Source organism: Azolla caroliniana, unplaced genomic scaffold (assembly GCF_043228905.1).
Source record: "Azolla caroliniana isolate FFs.n. ecotype wild unplaced genomic scaffold, voAzoCaro1.0.p SCAF_10, whole genome shotgun sequence".
Lineage (NCBI taxonomy): Eukaryota > Viridiplantae > Streptophyta > Polypodiopsida > Salviniales > Salviniaceae > Azolla > Azolla caroliniana.
This window is the reverse complement of record NW_028230445.1, coordinates 11,196,994-11,211,300: the sequence shown is the minus strand read 5'-3', so window position 1 is coordinate 11,211,300 and position 14,307 is coordinate 11,196,994. Positions and strand designations below refer to the sequence as shown.

The window sequence follows — 14,307 nt, the reverse complement described above, 5'->3', positions numbered from 1 at the left end:
ACTATCTCCTTTTCATCAAATCTTAACCATTACATTATAACAATTGTCCCAAGTGGGAGGAAAGGAGGAACTTTTCTTATTTGTAGTACCAATGACACCTTCTAGTGCCACTCAAGGGAATTCAGACATCCAAATTCCCAAAAAATATCAAGAATATACTGATGTCTTTGATAAAGTCAAAGCTAGTGTACTTCCAAAGCATCAGCCGTACGACTGTCCCATTGATCTTCAACCAGGAAAAGAGCCACCGTGGGGTCTGATCTACAATCTATCACCAAATGAGCTTGAGGTTCTTCGAGAATACATCGAGGAGAATCTTGCCCATGGGTTCATTCGACATTCAAAGTCTCCAGCTGGTGCTCCCATATTTTTTGTGAAGAAAAAAGACAGTTCGCTTCGTTTGGTCGTGGATTATGGGGGATTAAATAAAGTCACTATAAGAAATAGGTATGATCTACCTTTAATCTCCAGTCTTTTAGAGCGCATTGGTGGGGCAAAGCATTTTACAAAAATCGATTTAAGGGGTGCATATAATCTAGTTCGAATTGAGTGGAAAACTTCATTTCGTACTCGGTTTCATTTTGAGTATACAGTCATGCCTTTTGGGCTCACAAATGCAATTGCAGTTTTCCAACATATGGCAAATGACATTTTTCGAGATTTTCTGGATATCTTTCTCATCATCTATTCAGATGATCTATTGATTTACTCGAAAAAACAGGAAGAGCATGATATACATGTCCGGAAAGTACTTGAACGCTTAAGAAAGTATGGTCTGTATGACAAACTTGAGAAGTGCATGGGGTATTAACTATGTTTATTTTACGTTGTATTAAGCACTTATTCTGATTAATTAGGTGCTGAAATAACAAGAAATTAGGTGCTGGAATATATGAGAGTGACAATGGTCGTCGATGAGGAGAGAGAGGTGTCCCTTAGCAAATCTATGTCTAAGAGGAGCAAGAGACGGGTGGTTCTTCACATAGTCCGTTATTTACTAGAAGTAATTGAGAGATTTAGCTTGAGGGATCGTAGGGATATTATATCTAGAGTGTTGCACCATCAACTTTTGAATGAAGACATGGAGAATATTAAGTTTAGGGACCAATGTGTTTTAGAGGAAATTGTAGAGTGTATGAAGTCATCCCTACACTTAGTGAAAGGGGTAGAGAGCATAGATAAGCTTGGTGTAAAGAGAGCAACCCTTCACATGGTTGTAAATGGTACAACGAAAAAAAAATATAGTGATACTAAAGTTGCCTTAGCACTTGGTATCCAAAGAAGGAACTTGAGGAAGCATCAGACAAATATACAATCAAATTTAAGTGGTTGGGGTTAGGCCGTAGACGACGATGTGATGCATTGTCTCATGAGATTATTGAGGAAGTGAGTCCTGTTGAGCGGCAAGCTCAACCAGAGCCGGATCGGCTGAATAAGCCGGAGCTGGTAAGCGAGACGGATCGGGCGAAACAGATCGGTATGACGGTGAGCAACCGAACCGGCAAGCAGTGGAGGCTGGGTGCAATCCGTAACCGGAAGTCCAATCGGAAGCCTAGTATAGGATAGACTACTAGGTAGCTATAGTCTCGTAGTAAGTGTCGGATGCTCGTGTGAGCATTGAAGTACATGGTACTTCTATCAGTCCCAAGAGGACTTGTATAAATAGTGCTACTTAGCACAGTGTGTATACAGAGTCTGAAAATAATTTTGAAATTACGTTCTGCTCTCTCTGTCTCTGTCTGTCTCTCTCTCTCTCTGTTGTTCTCTGTTTTACGCTTCCGCAAACACTCACGTTTTCATGGTGTCAGAGCGCGAGGGTTGAGAACCTCTGCTGCAGACATTTACTCTTGAGAAGAAAACCCTAACAGGTCGAAAACAGACATAGTAGAAGACATGGATAGAGGCATGGCTACGTCGCTCCCGGTGGAGAAGCTTGACAGGAGCAACTACGCATCCTAGTCTTACAAGATGCACCAGTACCTGCTTGGACACGGGTACTGGAGTTATATCGAAGGAGCGAATGATGCGGCGCCCGACTCGACACACAAGGACTTCCCGGTATGGGAACAGGCGGCAAGCAGGGTGATGTACTGCTTCGCGTCCAGTGTCGGCGATCAGCTGCTCAGCCACATCCGTGAAGCCAAGACACCGAACGATGCTTGGGGGAACCTGAAAAAGGTTTTCGCCGTAAGCACCACTGCCCGGAAGCAATGTTCGACAGAAGAACATGTCCGTGGCAGACTACACAGGCCGGATAAAGGAGATCTGCGACTCGCTCGCCTCTATCAATGTTACCGTAGAGGAAGACGAGATGGTGCAGGTATGTCTCAGAGGCCTGGCGTCCAAGTTCGGAGCGTTCCGGACTACGGTGTGTACAAGGGAGAATACCCCCTCATTCTTCGACTTACAGTCGATGCTCCTTGTAGAGGAGAACCACGCCGGTGCATCTACCAGTGCATCCCTGGACAGCCGAATGTTGTACATGGGAACGGATCGGCTCCATGGGCATGGTGGAAGAGGTGGGTCGGCACGCAGTGGAGGTGGCCGGCAAGAGCAGGAATAGAGGCACTATGAGCGTGCCGACAGCAGTTCCGGGACTTCCACAAGCAGGGGGAGTCAAGGCGGTGCCGGAGGCCGGCAAGACAAATCCGCTACGGAATGTTGGTACTGTGGCAGAAAAGGCCACAGGGAAAGCGAGTGCTGGAGAAAGCGTGCCGATTCGGACAAATCCGGATCCGGCAAGACCGGTAAGGATGGCCGGCAAAACTCGCACTACGCAAACGGATAAGGAGGATCCGGAACCGGAAAGGCCGGTAAGGGGCCAGCCTTGGTGATGAATCACAAGGCAAACTCAATGAAGAAGACCACTTCCAAAATGGAGGAAGTGTGGTATGTTGATTCCGGCACGTCGAACCACATGACGAGCCAGAAAGAGTGGTTCTCCTTTCTGGAGAAACCGGATCAACCAGGAGTAGTCGAAACCGGAGATGACACTCCTCACCCAATCATGCACGTCGGAGAAGTCCCTCTAAGCCACGTCGGACAGAAAGGGAAGCTGATGAACGTATTACACGTTCCGACAATCACGAAGAACTTGGTGTCCGTCGGTCAGATTGTCGACCAGGGGATGCAGGTGCGGTTTACGCACCTCGAATTGAGGATGAGGGCGAAGTCATTGCACAAGGGCACAAAGACGGGAGGATGTTTATGTTGAAAAACAGTGCTCGGCCACAACCGAGGAATAGGATCAACTCACAGAAAACAGGAAATACGAAGTGCACGAGGACAATAGAGAGAAAGGTACACTGGATGTTTTACGTGGAAAACCCTAAATGGGGAAAAACCACGGGAGTCCTCAAACTCCAACTATCACTATAAACAGAGATGTACAATGGTGAAGCTACAAGGCAACGACCTCGAGCTCATTGTCTTCGACACAGGCGGCGGTAATACACAGAGGCAACGACCTCTTCGTCTCTCTCTCTCTCTCTCTCTCTCTCGGCTGCTCTCTTCACTCTCTTGCACACATAAGAGTGGCGATACACAGAAAAATGAGCAACAACAACAAACTGTTTGCCCTAAGTCATATTTATACACATATGACTTTCGGGCTATTTACAAATATAGCCTTAAGGGCCCTTGGCAAACATATTCACAAATATGTCCCGCATCCGGATCTCTCTCCGGGTACATTCGTCATCCGGCTCCGTAGCCGGGGTCTTCATCATCCGGCTCCGTAGCCGGGGTCTTTTCATCCGGCTTCATACCGGGTACTCTTCACATCCGGTGAGCACTCTCACCGGGCCTGTATCTTCATCCGGTTCCGTAACCGTAACCGGGCTTGCCGTCATTCATCTCCGGACATCCCATCCGGAGGGACCGATATCCCAACAAACTCCCCCTTCACTTCGGCATGGGATGTCTCTCCAATCCGATCCTCTTTCGGCATGCTTCCAGCTTGTCGGGTGTGAGAACCTTGGTCAGCATATCCGACCCGTTCTCGTCTGTGTGGATCTTCGTCAGCACGAACTCCTTGTCTTCTATCCTTTCCCGGATCCAGTGGTATCTACGCTGGATGTGCTTCGTCCGGGAGTGATAGGCCGCATTCTTCGCAAGGTGGATGGCACTCTGACTGTCGCAGTAGAGTCGGTACTCCTCCTGCCGGATACCGAGCTCTCTAATGAAGTCCTTCATCCATATTATTTCCTTGCCGGCTTCAACAGCCGCCATGTACTCCGCCTCCGTGGTTGACAACGCAACCGTCTTCTGCAGCCTCGACTGCCACGAAACAGCTCCCCCTGCATACGTCATCACATACCCTGATGTGGACCGGCTGGTATCTGCATCAGCCGACATATCCGAATCGGTAAAGCCGTCGAGTTCGGGCTTACCGGAGCCGAATCGGAGGCATACGTTTGCCGTGCCCTTCAGGTATCGGAGTATCCACTTGACCGCGTTCCAGTGTTCTTTGCCGGGATTGCTCATGTACCGGCTCACCACTCCAACTGCATATCCTATGTCCGGTCTTGTACACACCATTGCGTACATCAAGCTTCCGACGGCAGAGGCATATGGTACTTTCATCATGTCCTCTTTATTAGCCTTTGTCTTGGGGCTTTGCTTGCTGGACAGCTTGCAGTTTGCCGGGAGGGTTGATCCGACCGGTCTTGCTTCCGACATGTTGAACCGGTGAAGCACCTTTGTTACGTACTTCTCCTGTGACAGCCACAACTGCTTCTTCTTCCGGTCCCGGATGATATGCATCCCTAGTATTTGCCTCGCCGGACCCAGGTCCTTCATTGAGAAGGTTCGGTGAAGTGCTTTCTTCAGCATCCGTATCTTGCCCTGGTCCCGTCCGACGATCAACATGTCGTCCACGTACAGGAGGAGTATTAGAGAGTCTCCTCCTTCGAACTTCTTCACAAACACGCAGTGGTCGGACTGCGTTTTGTGGTACCCTTCGTCCGTCATGAAGGAGTCGAACTTCCGGTACCATTGCCGGGGAGCCTGCTTCAGTCCGTAAAGGCTCTTCTTCAACCGACATACCAGGTGCTCCTTCCCTTTCGTCTCGAATCCTTCCGGTTGCTGCATGTAGATCTCTTCTTCGAGGTCACCGTGAAGGAATGCCGTCTTCACGTCCATCTGTTCTACCTCGAGGTCCATGCTTGCCGCTATGCTCAGCACCGTCCGGATGGAGGTCATCTTCACTACCGGGGCAAATATCTCGTCGAAGTCGACGCCCTTCTTCTGCTGGAACCCCTTCACCACGATCCTGGCTTTGTATCTCGGGGGGTTTTCGGCATCTCCCGGTTTCAGCTTGAACACCCACTTGTTTCGAAGTGCCCGCTTTCGTTTCGGCAACTCCACAAGTTCATATGTGTGGTTCTCATGCAGGGAATCCATCTCCTCCTGCATGGCACTTAACCACCTGCGGCTATGGGTGTCAAGCTTTGCTTCTTCAAACCTCTCCGGCTCCCCCTCGTCGGTTAGCAGCACGTGCTCTGGTTCCGGAAATCTCCGGGGGGCCCTTCTCTCTCTTAGAGGGTATCTCCGTTCCGGAGCTTCGGTAACCGGCTGCTCCGTTTCCTCTTCATCCGAATCCATTTCGGGATCGGGGCCGGTTCCGGTATCAGTTTCATCTTCCTCGGCTGGTTCTGTTTCTTCACCGTCTTCGGACGGATCCTCGAGTGCTAACCGGTCCCTTGCCGGTCGGGACTGCTCCTCGTAGAGTTTATCCTCACCGGTCGACTTGGAGCTCTTCATCTTCTTCTCCGACTCCCAGTCGGCGAGTGTCTTGTCCTCCATGAAGATGATATCTCGACTCCTGAATATCTTCTTGTCGACCGGGTCCCATACTCGGTAGCCAAACTCGTCGTCGCCGTATCCGAGGAATATGCATGGCCGGGTCTTTGGATCTAACTTTCCTCTCCGGTCCTTTGCCACATGCACGTATGCGAGACACCCGAACACCTTCAGATGCCGGTAGGACACTTCCTTACCGGTCCACACTCTCTGCGGCGTGTCTCCGTCCAAAGGTACTGAGGGTGATCTGTTTATCACGTATGTCGCCGTCGACATTGCCTCAGCCCAAAATCCCTTGGGTAGTTTCGCATGTGCTAGCATACTCCGGACCCTCTCCATTATGGTCCGGTTCATCCTCTCGGCCAGCCCGTTCAGTTCCGGCGTCTTCGGCACAGTAAACTCGAGCCGGATTCCCTTCGAGCGACAGTACTCTGCGAACTGCCCCCGGTATTCCCCTCCGTTATCCGCTCGTATCGCTTTCAGCTTCTTGCCGGATTCCCTTTCCACTCTCGCGTGAAGTTCTTTGAAGACGCACAACACTTGGTCCTTTGTCTTCAACGGTGCCGTCCACAGCTTCCGGCTGTGGTCATCAATGAATGTCACGAAGTACTGGGCTCCGCCATGTGACTTCGTTTCTACTTGACACACGTCAGTGTGCACCAACTCCAATGGTGCGCTACGTCTCGTCGGTGGCCTTGAGTGGAAGGAGGTCCGGTTTTGCTTACCGGCCAGACAGTCGGTGCACTTCTCCAGGTGCACATGCTTCACTGGAATAAGGTTGTCTTCTGCAAGCCTCTTCATCCCCTTCTCACTCATGTGGCACAGTCTCTTGTGCCACAGCTCACCGGCAGCGTCGGCTGCCACGTTCAGCTCCTCCGGACATAGCCGGGAATTCATCAGGTACAGTGTATTGACCTTCCGGGCCCGAGCCACTATCAGGCTCCCATTGCTGAACTTCATTACGCCGTTCCGGATGCTACCCGTGTAGCCTTCATCATCTAGCCTCCCGGCCGAGATCAGGTTCAATCGGACCTCCGGAACGTGTCGCACATCCTTCAGCAGCATCTTGCATCCGGTTGATGTCATCAGCCACACGTCTCCTATGCCGGCAATCCGGCATGTGCCTTCATTTCCCATCCGGACACAGCCGTGCTCACCGGCTGTGTAGGATGAGAAGTATTTCTTCTCCGGGGTCAGGTGGAACGACGCTCCGGAATCAACCACCCAGGTCATCTCTTCACCGGCAAGGTTCAGCTCCCTCTCTTCGGTAATGAGCATTATCTCTTCTTCACTTGCCGCGAGTGCCGTCGTTCCTTTCCGGTCCTGCCCTCGCCGATCCGGACCTCTCCGGTCCGTGGCTCCCCGGTATACACCGTTTCTCTCCGGTGACTTCTTCGAATCGGTGTCGTCGGCTCCGTTGTCCTTTCGGTAATGCCGACAATTCTTCCGGAAGTGCCCCGGCTTCCCACAGTGGAAGCATGCGGGTCTTCCTCTTGACTGCGACCGGGTCCCCGACTTCTCCCGTCTTTGCGGACTCCGGTTCCATTGTCTTCCCCGATCCGATTCGGTAAGCAGCATCTTCGGATCGGAAACCGGTTCTTTATCTCTCCGACGCGCTTCTTCGTTCAAAATGCTTGTCTTTACCGTTTGTAGAGACAAGTTATCTTCGGTGCAGGAGGTGCTGAGAGTCACCACCAAGTTCTCCCAGCTTTCCGGCAATGTACACATCAGAATGATGGCTTGCATTGCATCCTCCAACGGGAACTTGATCGCCGCAAGCTGGTTCACGAATCCCATGAACGTGCTCACGTGTTCCACCATATTCTCGCCGTCCCGGTACTTGAGGTTCACTATCTTCCTCATCAGGGAGGTCCGGTTCAACGCATTCTTCCTCTCGTAGAGGCCCGACAGCTTCTTCCACATCTCATAGGCGTTCGTATCGTTCGCCACATGTTGCAGAACACTTACATCGACATATTGCCGGATCGTCGCTACGGCTTTCCGGTTCAGGAGCTTCCACTCCGACTCTATTACCCCCTTGGGTATCTCGGCATTGTCGATCGGTTCATACAGGTCTCGGACGATGAGAAGGTCTTCCATCTTTATCTTCCAGTCGGCGTAGTTCTGTGAGTTCAACACCATCATGCCCGGAGGCCCACTACCGCCGCCTTCCATTTTCTGTGTTAACCGCGCTCTGATACCAATTTGTTGAAAAACAGTGCTCGGCCACAACCGAGGAATAGGATCAACTCACAGAAAACAGGAAATACGAAGTGCACGAGGACAATAGAGAGAAAGGTACACTGGATGTTTTACGTGGAAAACCCTAAATGGGGAAAAACCACGGGAGTCCTCAAACTCCAACTATCACTATAAACAGAGATGTACAATGGTGAAGCTACAAGGCAACGACCTCGAGCTCATTGTCTTCGCCACAGGCGGCGGTAATACACAGAGGCAACGACCTCTTCGTCTCTCTCTCTCTCTCTCTCTCTCTCGGCTGCTCTCTTCACTCTCTTGCACACATAAGAGTGGCGATACACAGAAAAATGAGCAACAACAACAAACTGTTTGCCCTAAGTCATATTTATACACATATGACTTTCGGGCTATTTACAAATATAGCCTTAAGGGCCCTTGGCAAACATATTCACAAATATGTCCCGCATCCGGATCTCTCTCCGGGTACATTCGTCATCCGGCTCCGTAGCCGGGGTCTTTTCATCCGGCTTCATACCGGGTACTCTTCACATCCGGTGAGCACTCTCACCGGGCCTGTATCTTCATCCGGTTCCGTAACCGTAACCGGGCTTGCCGTCATTCATCTCCGGACATCCCATCCGGAGGGACCGATATCCCAACAGTTTATCCTCAACACCAATGACTTTGGCACCGCTCTGTTCGTGAAACGACAGAAGGTCGAGTTGGACATCGACCTGTGGCACAAGCGGATAGGCCACGTCAACTACCGGAGGCTTCAAGACCTGCAAACGAAACAAGTCGTTTTCAGTTTGCCGAAGTTTAGCGGTCGGAGAGCCGAAATTTGTGAAGCCTGCCAACTTGGGAAGCAACACCGGCTTCCATTCCCCACCGAACGGAACCGGAGCCGTAACAAGCTCGATCTCATCCATTCGGATGTGTGGGGACCGGCACAAAGTGTAAGCCTTGGCGGGAGCCGATACTTCGTCTCCTTCATCGACGACTATACTCGACATACTTGGATCTACCTCATTGAGCGGAAGAGCGAAGTCTTCGACTGTTTCCGGAGCCTCCAGAAGATGGTGGAACGAGAATCAGAGAGGAAGATCAAATGCCTTCGGTCGGATGGCGGAAAGGAATATTTTTCCGGCCAGTTCACTAGTTATCTGCAGTAGAAGGGAATTCGGTGAGAGTTCAGCTGCAGATACACACTGGAGCAAAACGGTGTGGCCGAAAGGAAGAACCGGACACTCGTCGAAGCGGCAAGGGCAATGCTGGAGGAGAAGAGCATGCCCTGGTTCTACTGGGTGGAGGTGGTCTGGACAGCCGTCTACATACAAAACCACATTGGTGACAAGGTGTCAGCTCATGAGCTGTATTTTGGGCGCAAGCCGAACTTAAGACACCTTCGGATATTCGGCAGCATAGCGTATGTGCATGTGCCGGATCAGAAGCGGAGAAAGCTGGATGCAAAATCGGAAAAATGCATCCTAGTCGACTATGGTCAAGAGCAAAAGGGGTATAAGTGCTATAACCCCCGGACGAAGGAAGTCCGAGTTAGCCGGGATGTTGAGTTCGATGAATCGGCATCCTGGTACTCCGTATCGACTCCGACTTCCGATCCTGACCCAATGTCGGAAGATTAGGCCAGTGAGCCTAAATCAGCCCTGGCAGAGGATGATGAAGTTGGGACTCAAGATGAGAGTCCGGAATCGTTACGGTTGAGTGGACCGAACGAGCGACTGAGTCGGTTGGACCAGTCGGATGAAGAGATGGCAAGTGGTGGAGACTTTGCCGTGCTCTCCCCGCGCAAGGAACCGAGGAAACGGTTCACGCGCAAAGAGAAGGGGAAGAGGAAGATGCCGGAATTCGAAACCGGCAACGATGAGTCGGATCGATGCGTATCCGACTCCGGAAAGGAGAAAGGCGGATCTTCGGCAACGAAGACCGAACTGGCCAAGAAGGGCCTCAAATCAGGTGACAGTGCGTTGCGCCGATCAACCCGCTAGAAGGAGCCCGTCATGTGGTACGGGTACAATGAATACATGGCGCATCATTATGCGTACATGACTAAGGTGACAGAAGTGCGTGAGCTGGAGAGCTACACAGAAGCGGCAAAGGACGCAAATTGGCATGCCGCTATGGACGAAGAAATGCGGGCACTCGATGCCAACGAAACTTGGGACCTAGTTGATCCTCCCCATCACTGTAAACCGATCGGATGCAAGTGGGTGTACAAGGTCAAGTACAACGCCAACGGTTCTGTTAACCGATACAAAGCCCGGTTAGTGGCGAAGGGATACGCGTAGACCCACGGAATCGACTACGACGAGACCTTCGCCCCTGTGGCGAAGATGACGACGGTTCGTGTGGTACTGGCGGTTGCTGCGGCAAGGGGGTGGCATCTTCACCAGATGGATGTGAAGAACACCTTCCTTCAAGGAGATCTTGAAGAAGAAGTCTTTATGACTCAGCCCCCCGGATTTCAATCGGAGATGACCAAGTCGGCGGTATGCCGACTGAAGAAGTCGCTTTACGGCTTGAAGCAAGCCCCCCCAAGCCTGGAATGCGAAGATCACGCACCGCTTGCGTAAGCTGGGGTTTGCGGTCTCTAAGTCTGACTCTTCGTTGTTCATCCGGCAAGGCTCTGATGGTCCGGTATGTATACTCTTGTATGTGGATGATTTAGTCATCACCGGACCGGGTCTTCCCGAAATCAACCGCGTCAAGTCCCAGTTGTCGGACGCATTCGAAATGAAGGACCTGGGGGACCTTCATTATTTTCTTGGGATCGAAGTGATCCGGACCCCCGACGGCATATTGCTCTCACAACGACATTACGTGTTGAATATGCTATATAAGTTCGGCATGACGGATTGCCGACCTGTCTCCACACCCCTGGACCGGAACCAGAAGCTCCGTCCTAACTCCGGACCGGCCTGCAATGAGAAACGGTTCCGACAGGTTGTCGGAAGCCTGATCTACTTAACCATCACCCGACCCGACATCAGCTATCCGGTCGGCATGGTAAGTCAGTTCATGCAGAAGCCGACCGTGGAGCACCTTCAGTGCGTGCAACGAATATTACGGTATGTCAGCGGCACTAAGGACCGGGGACTGCTATACCGTCGAGGTATACCCGAAGAACTTGTCGGTTACACAGATGCTGACTGGGCTGGCGATGCGTCTGCTCGCCGCTCCACTTCTGGATACATGTTCTCCATAGGTAGCGCGGCCGTTGCGTGGAGCAGCAAGAAGCAGCCCACAGTGGCTTTGTCAAGCACTGAGGCTGAGTACCGGGCCGCTACCGTTGCCACTTGTGAAGCCATCTGGCTTCGGCGACTGCTGCGAGACTTGCGGATCGAGGTACCGACCCCGATCCCGATTTACTGCGATAACATGAGCAGCCTGCAGCTCGCCAAGAACCCTGTGTTCCATGCTCGCACAAAGCACATCGAGGTGCACTACCACTTCGTGCGTGAGCGGGTCCTGAGCGGTGAAGTTGACCTACGCTATGTTCATACGGATTGGCAAGTTGCCGACATCTTCACCAAGCCGCTCGGATCGGACAAGTTGCAGCACTTTACCGACATGCTTGGTATTCAGCATCTCGACGTGCCGCACTTGAGGGGGAGAAGCAAGGGCAAAGTCTCTACCGAAACGGGCAAAGGCCAAAAAATTGTTGAACCCGTCGGTAAGAGGAGAGCCGGAAGAAGAGGAGACAAGAAGATGAAGGAAGCCGAGTCGACGAAGGAAGTCGACACATCCGAACAGGTCGGAGCAAGCGGCTATGAAGAAGAGTTGTGCACTCAGGAAGAGAAGTGCATGCTGTGCGGAGGTCATCGCGACGGCACTGACCATGATGCGGAGTCGAATGAAGAATTCGATTTCGGTTCACTGGTTGAAGAAGCCGAGGGAAGCATGGAGAAGGCCAAGACTTGGATGTGGTCCGATGTGGTGAGAGGCCTGAAGCCGGAAGTCGAATCGGAGTGTACCAATTCGGACAAGAGCTGGAACGAGTCGGAGACAGCTGACTCGAACCAACAGATGGATTCGGATGAGTCGGATCGACTGAAGGCCAAGGGGACACGGACACAACGGAAGTCGATGCCATTGTGGGAGAACCGACGAATCGGCAAGCGCCGGAGTCACATCAACGTGAGTGCTGAGATGGGCATATTGAGCAGACATGCCGACCGAGAGGGTCGAGGCGCGCAGAACCAAAGGGGTCGCGGCAAATGGGACCGGACCGGACGAGGAACGCGAGCAAGGCGGAGTGACGCCAGGAGAAGTCGGTTGCAAGAACCGACTGCCACAGAGGTTGACACTACGACCCCACCTCAGGTTGAGCTTGAGGGGGAGTGTTGAGCGACAAGCTCAACCAGAGCCGGATCGGCTGAATAAGCCGGAGCTGGTAAGCGAGACGGATCGGGCGAAACGGATCGGTATGACGGTGAGCAACCGAACCGGCAAGCAGTGGAGGCCGGGTGCAATCCGTAACCGGAAGTCCAATCGGAAGCCTAGTATAGGATAGACTACTAGGTAGCTATAGTCTCGTAGTAAGTGTCGGATGCTCGTGTGAGCATTGAAGTACATGGTACTTCTGTCAGTCCCAAGAGGACTTGTATAAATAGTGCTACTTAGCACAGTGTGTATACAGAGTCTGAAAATAATTTTGAAATTACGTTCTGCTCTCTCTGTCTCTGTCTCTGTCTCTGTGTTGTTCTCTGTTTTACGCTTCCGCAAACACTCACGTTTTCAAGTCCCTTTTGGGCAAAAAACACACGTGTCTCATCGAATAGAAAAGATGTATGTAGACAACGTATAAGTCGGGGTAGGTACCAGATTCACCCAAGACACTTCTTGGAGATGACTGAGGTAATTCAATTTTTTATCTATTTGGTTTTAAATGTTTTGTTGTTTACTAAATGCTTCTATTAATGTTACCTATTTATTGAGTGATGTAGGCTGAATTGTTCATGAACTTCAAAGACCAACATCCTAGCATCAATCTTGGATTTCGCAAGTTCCAAGGTTTGAAACCATTTTTTGTTAGAAAGTTAGAGAGGAACACATGTTGTTGTGTGTACCACATTAAAATGGACATGTTAAGGCTTGGCATGAATAGTATGCGTACTGATTCTAAGGGTATACACCGGGATGGGTGTGTTTGCACTTGTGAGGTATGTAGACCAAATGGGAGTGATAATAGATGTAATGCGCGAAACATGACTTATGCAACAGTTTATGATTTATGGAGGTCTTTTGTTTGTGAAAAGCAACCATCATCTGAGTGGCATAATCGTACATGTCTTGTCAGAACATGTAAGGTTTGCCCACAACCGTTATTTTGTAGACAGGAGGTTGATGTGGATAACTGTCATATTGTGAAATGGAAATATTTAGAGTATGTGACAGAAAATATAGGTAAGGGTCTCGTTAGCAAGCATATCAAGGAAGTATATAAGGAGACATGTGCTGCTACCCTTGTCTCAAAGTTTAAGAAGGAACTCAGGGAGTTCATTCCACATAACTTTAGGAGTTATTGGCAAAATTCACAGTTCAAGGAATGTATAAATAACTTACCACCGGATGTTATGGTATTTGTTATTGACTTTGCAGAGAACTATACCTTTAAAGTTCAAAATGAGGTTCAGTCAATGCATTGGTACAATGACCAATGTACAATATTTGTATATATTTGCTACTGGAGAAAAGATGGTGAGTTACATAAGAAATCAATATTCAATATTTCAGATGATAAAAAGCATGATACGCTATTTGTTCAACATTGTTTTAAGCTTCACCACGCAGATTTATTGTCCTTGGGTGTTAACTTTTATCGCCATTGGGTCTGGTCTGATGGTGCTACCTCGCAATTTAAGGCGGCTCAGTCCTTCTACTTCATTGCAAGGTAAGGAAATAATCCATATGATTGGTACTTATAACTGGAAGTCTATTTTGGTAATACGTCATAGTACATCATCTATTGCTTGAGTTTCCCACCAGTACGAATATTATATGAACAATCATAAAAAATGTTTGTATAAAATACAATTAGTAATTCTCCTACTACATGCACCAGTACTGTCTTGAAATGTTTGTACTAATTATGGTGTAAGTCTTATATATATGGTTCAAAGCCTTGAAAAGTATCCTTATTTTACAACTTAGTAGTATTGTTGAGCGGCAAGCTCAACTGGATCCGGATCGGCATCTAGAAGGATGAGCCAGATCGGTGAGCAAGTGAGCAAGTGAGCCGGTGAGCTGGGGAGCCGGTTAGCCGGATCCATCAGTACCCGGAAG

General features: G+C 50.2%; 1 long non-coding RNA gene across 2 annotated transcripts; it reads left to right on the top strand.

The window, feature by feature from the left end:
• The first annotated feature begins 12,782 nt into the window (after window positions 1–12,782).
• LOC147859031 (uncharacterized) lies at window positions 12,783–14,078 on the top strand. Of its 2 annotated transcripts, none has more exons than XR_015530322.1 (3): window positions 12,783–12,879; window positions 12,969–13,035; window positions 13,624–13,664. It is a non-coding gene; the product is annotated as an uncharacterized LOC147859031 (long non-coding RNA). The 2 variants fall into 2 exon arrangements; XR_015530321.1 differs by lacking the exon at window positions 13,624–13,664 and adding an exon at window positions 13,759–14,078 and having other exon boundaries at window positions 12,789–12,879.
• Window positions 14,079–14,307: the final 229 nt, after the last annotated feature.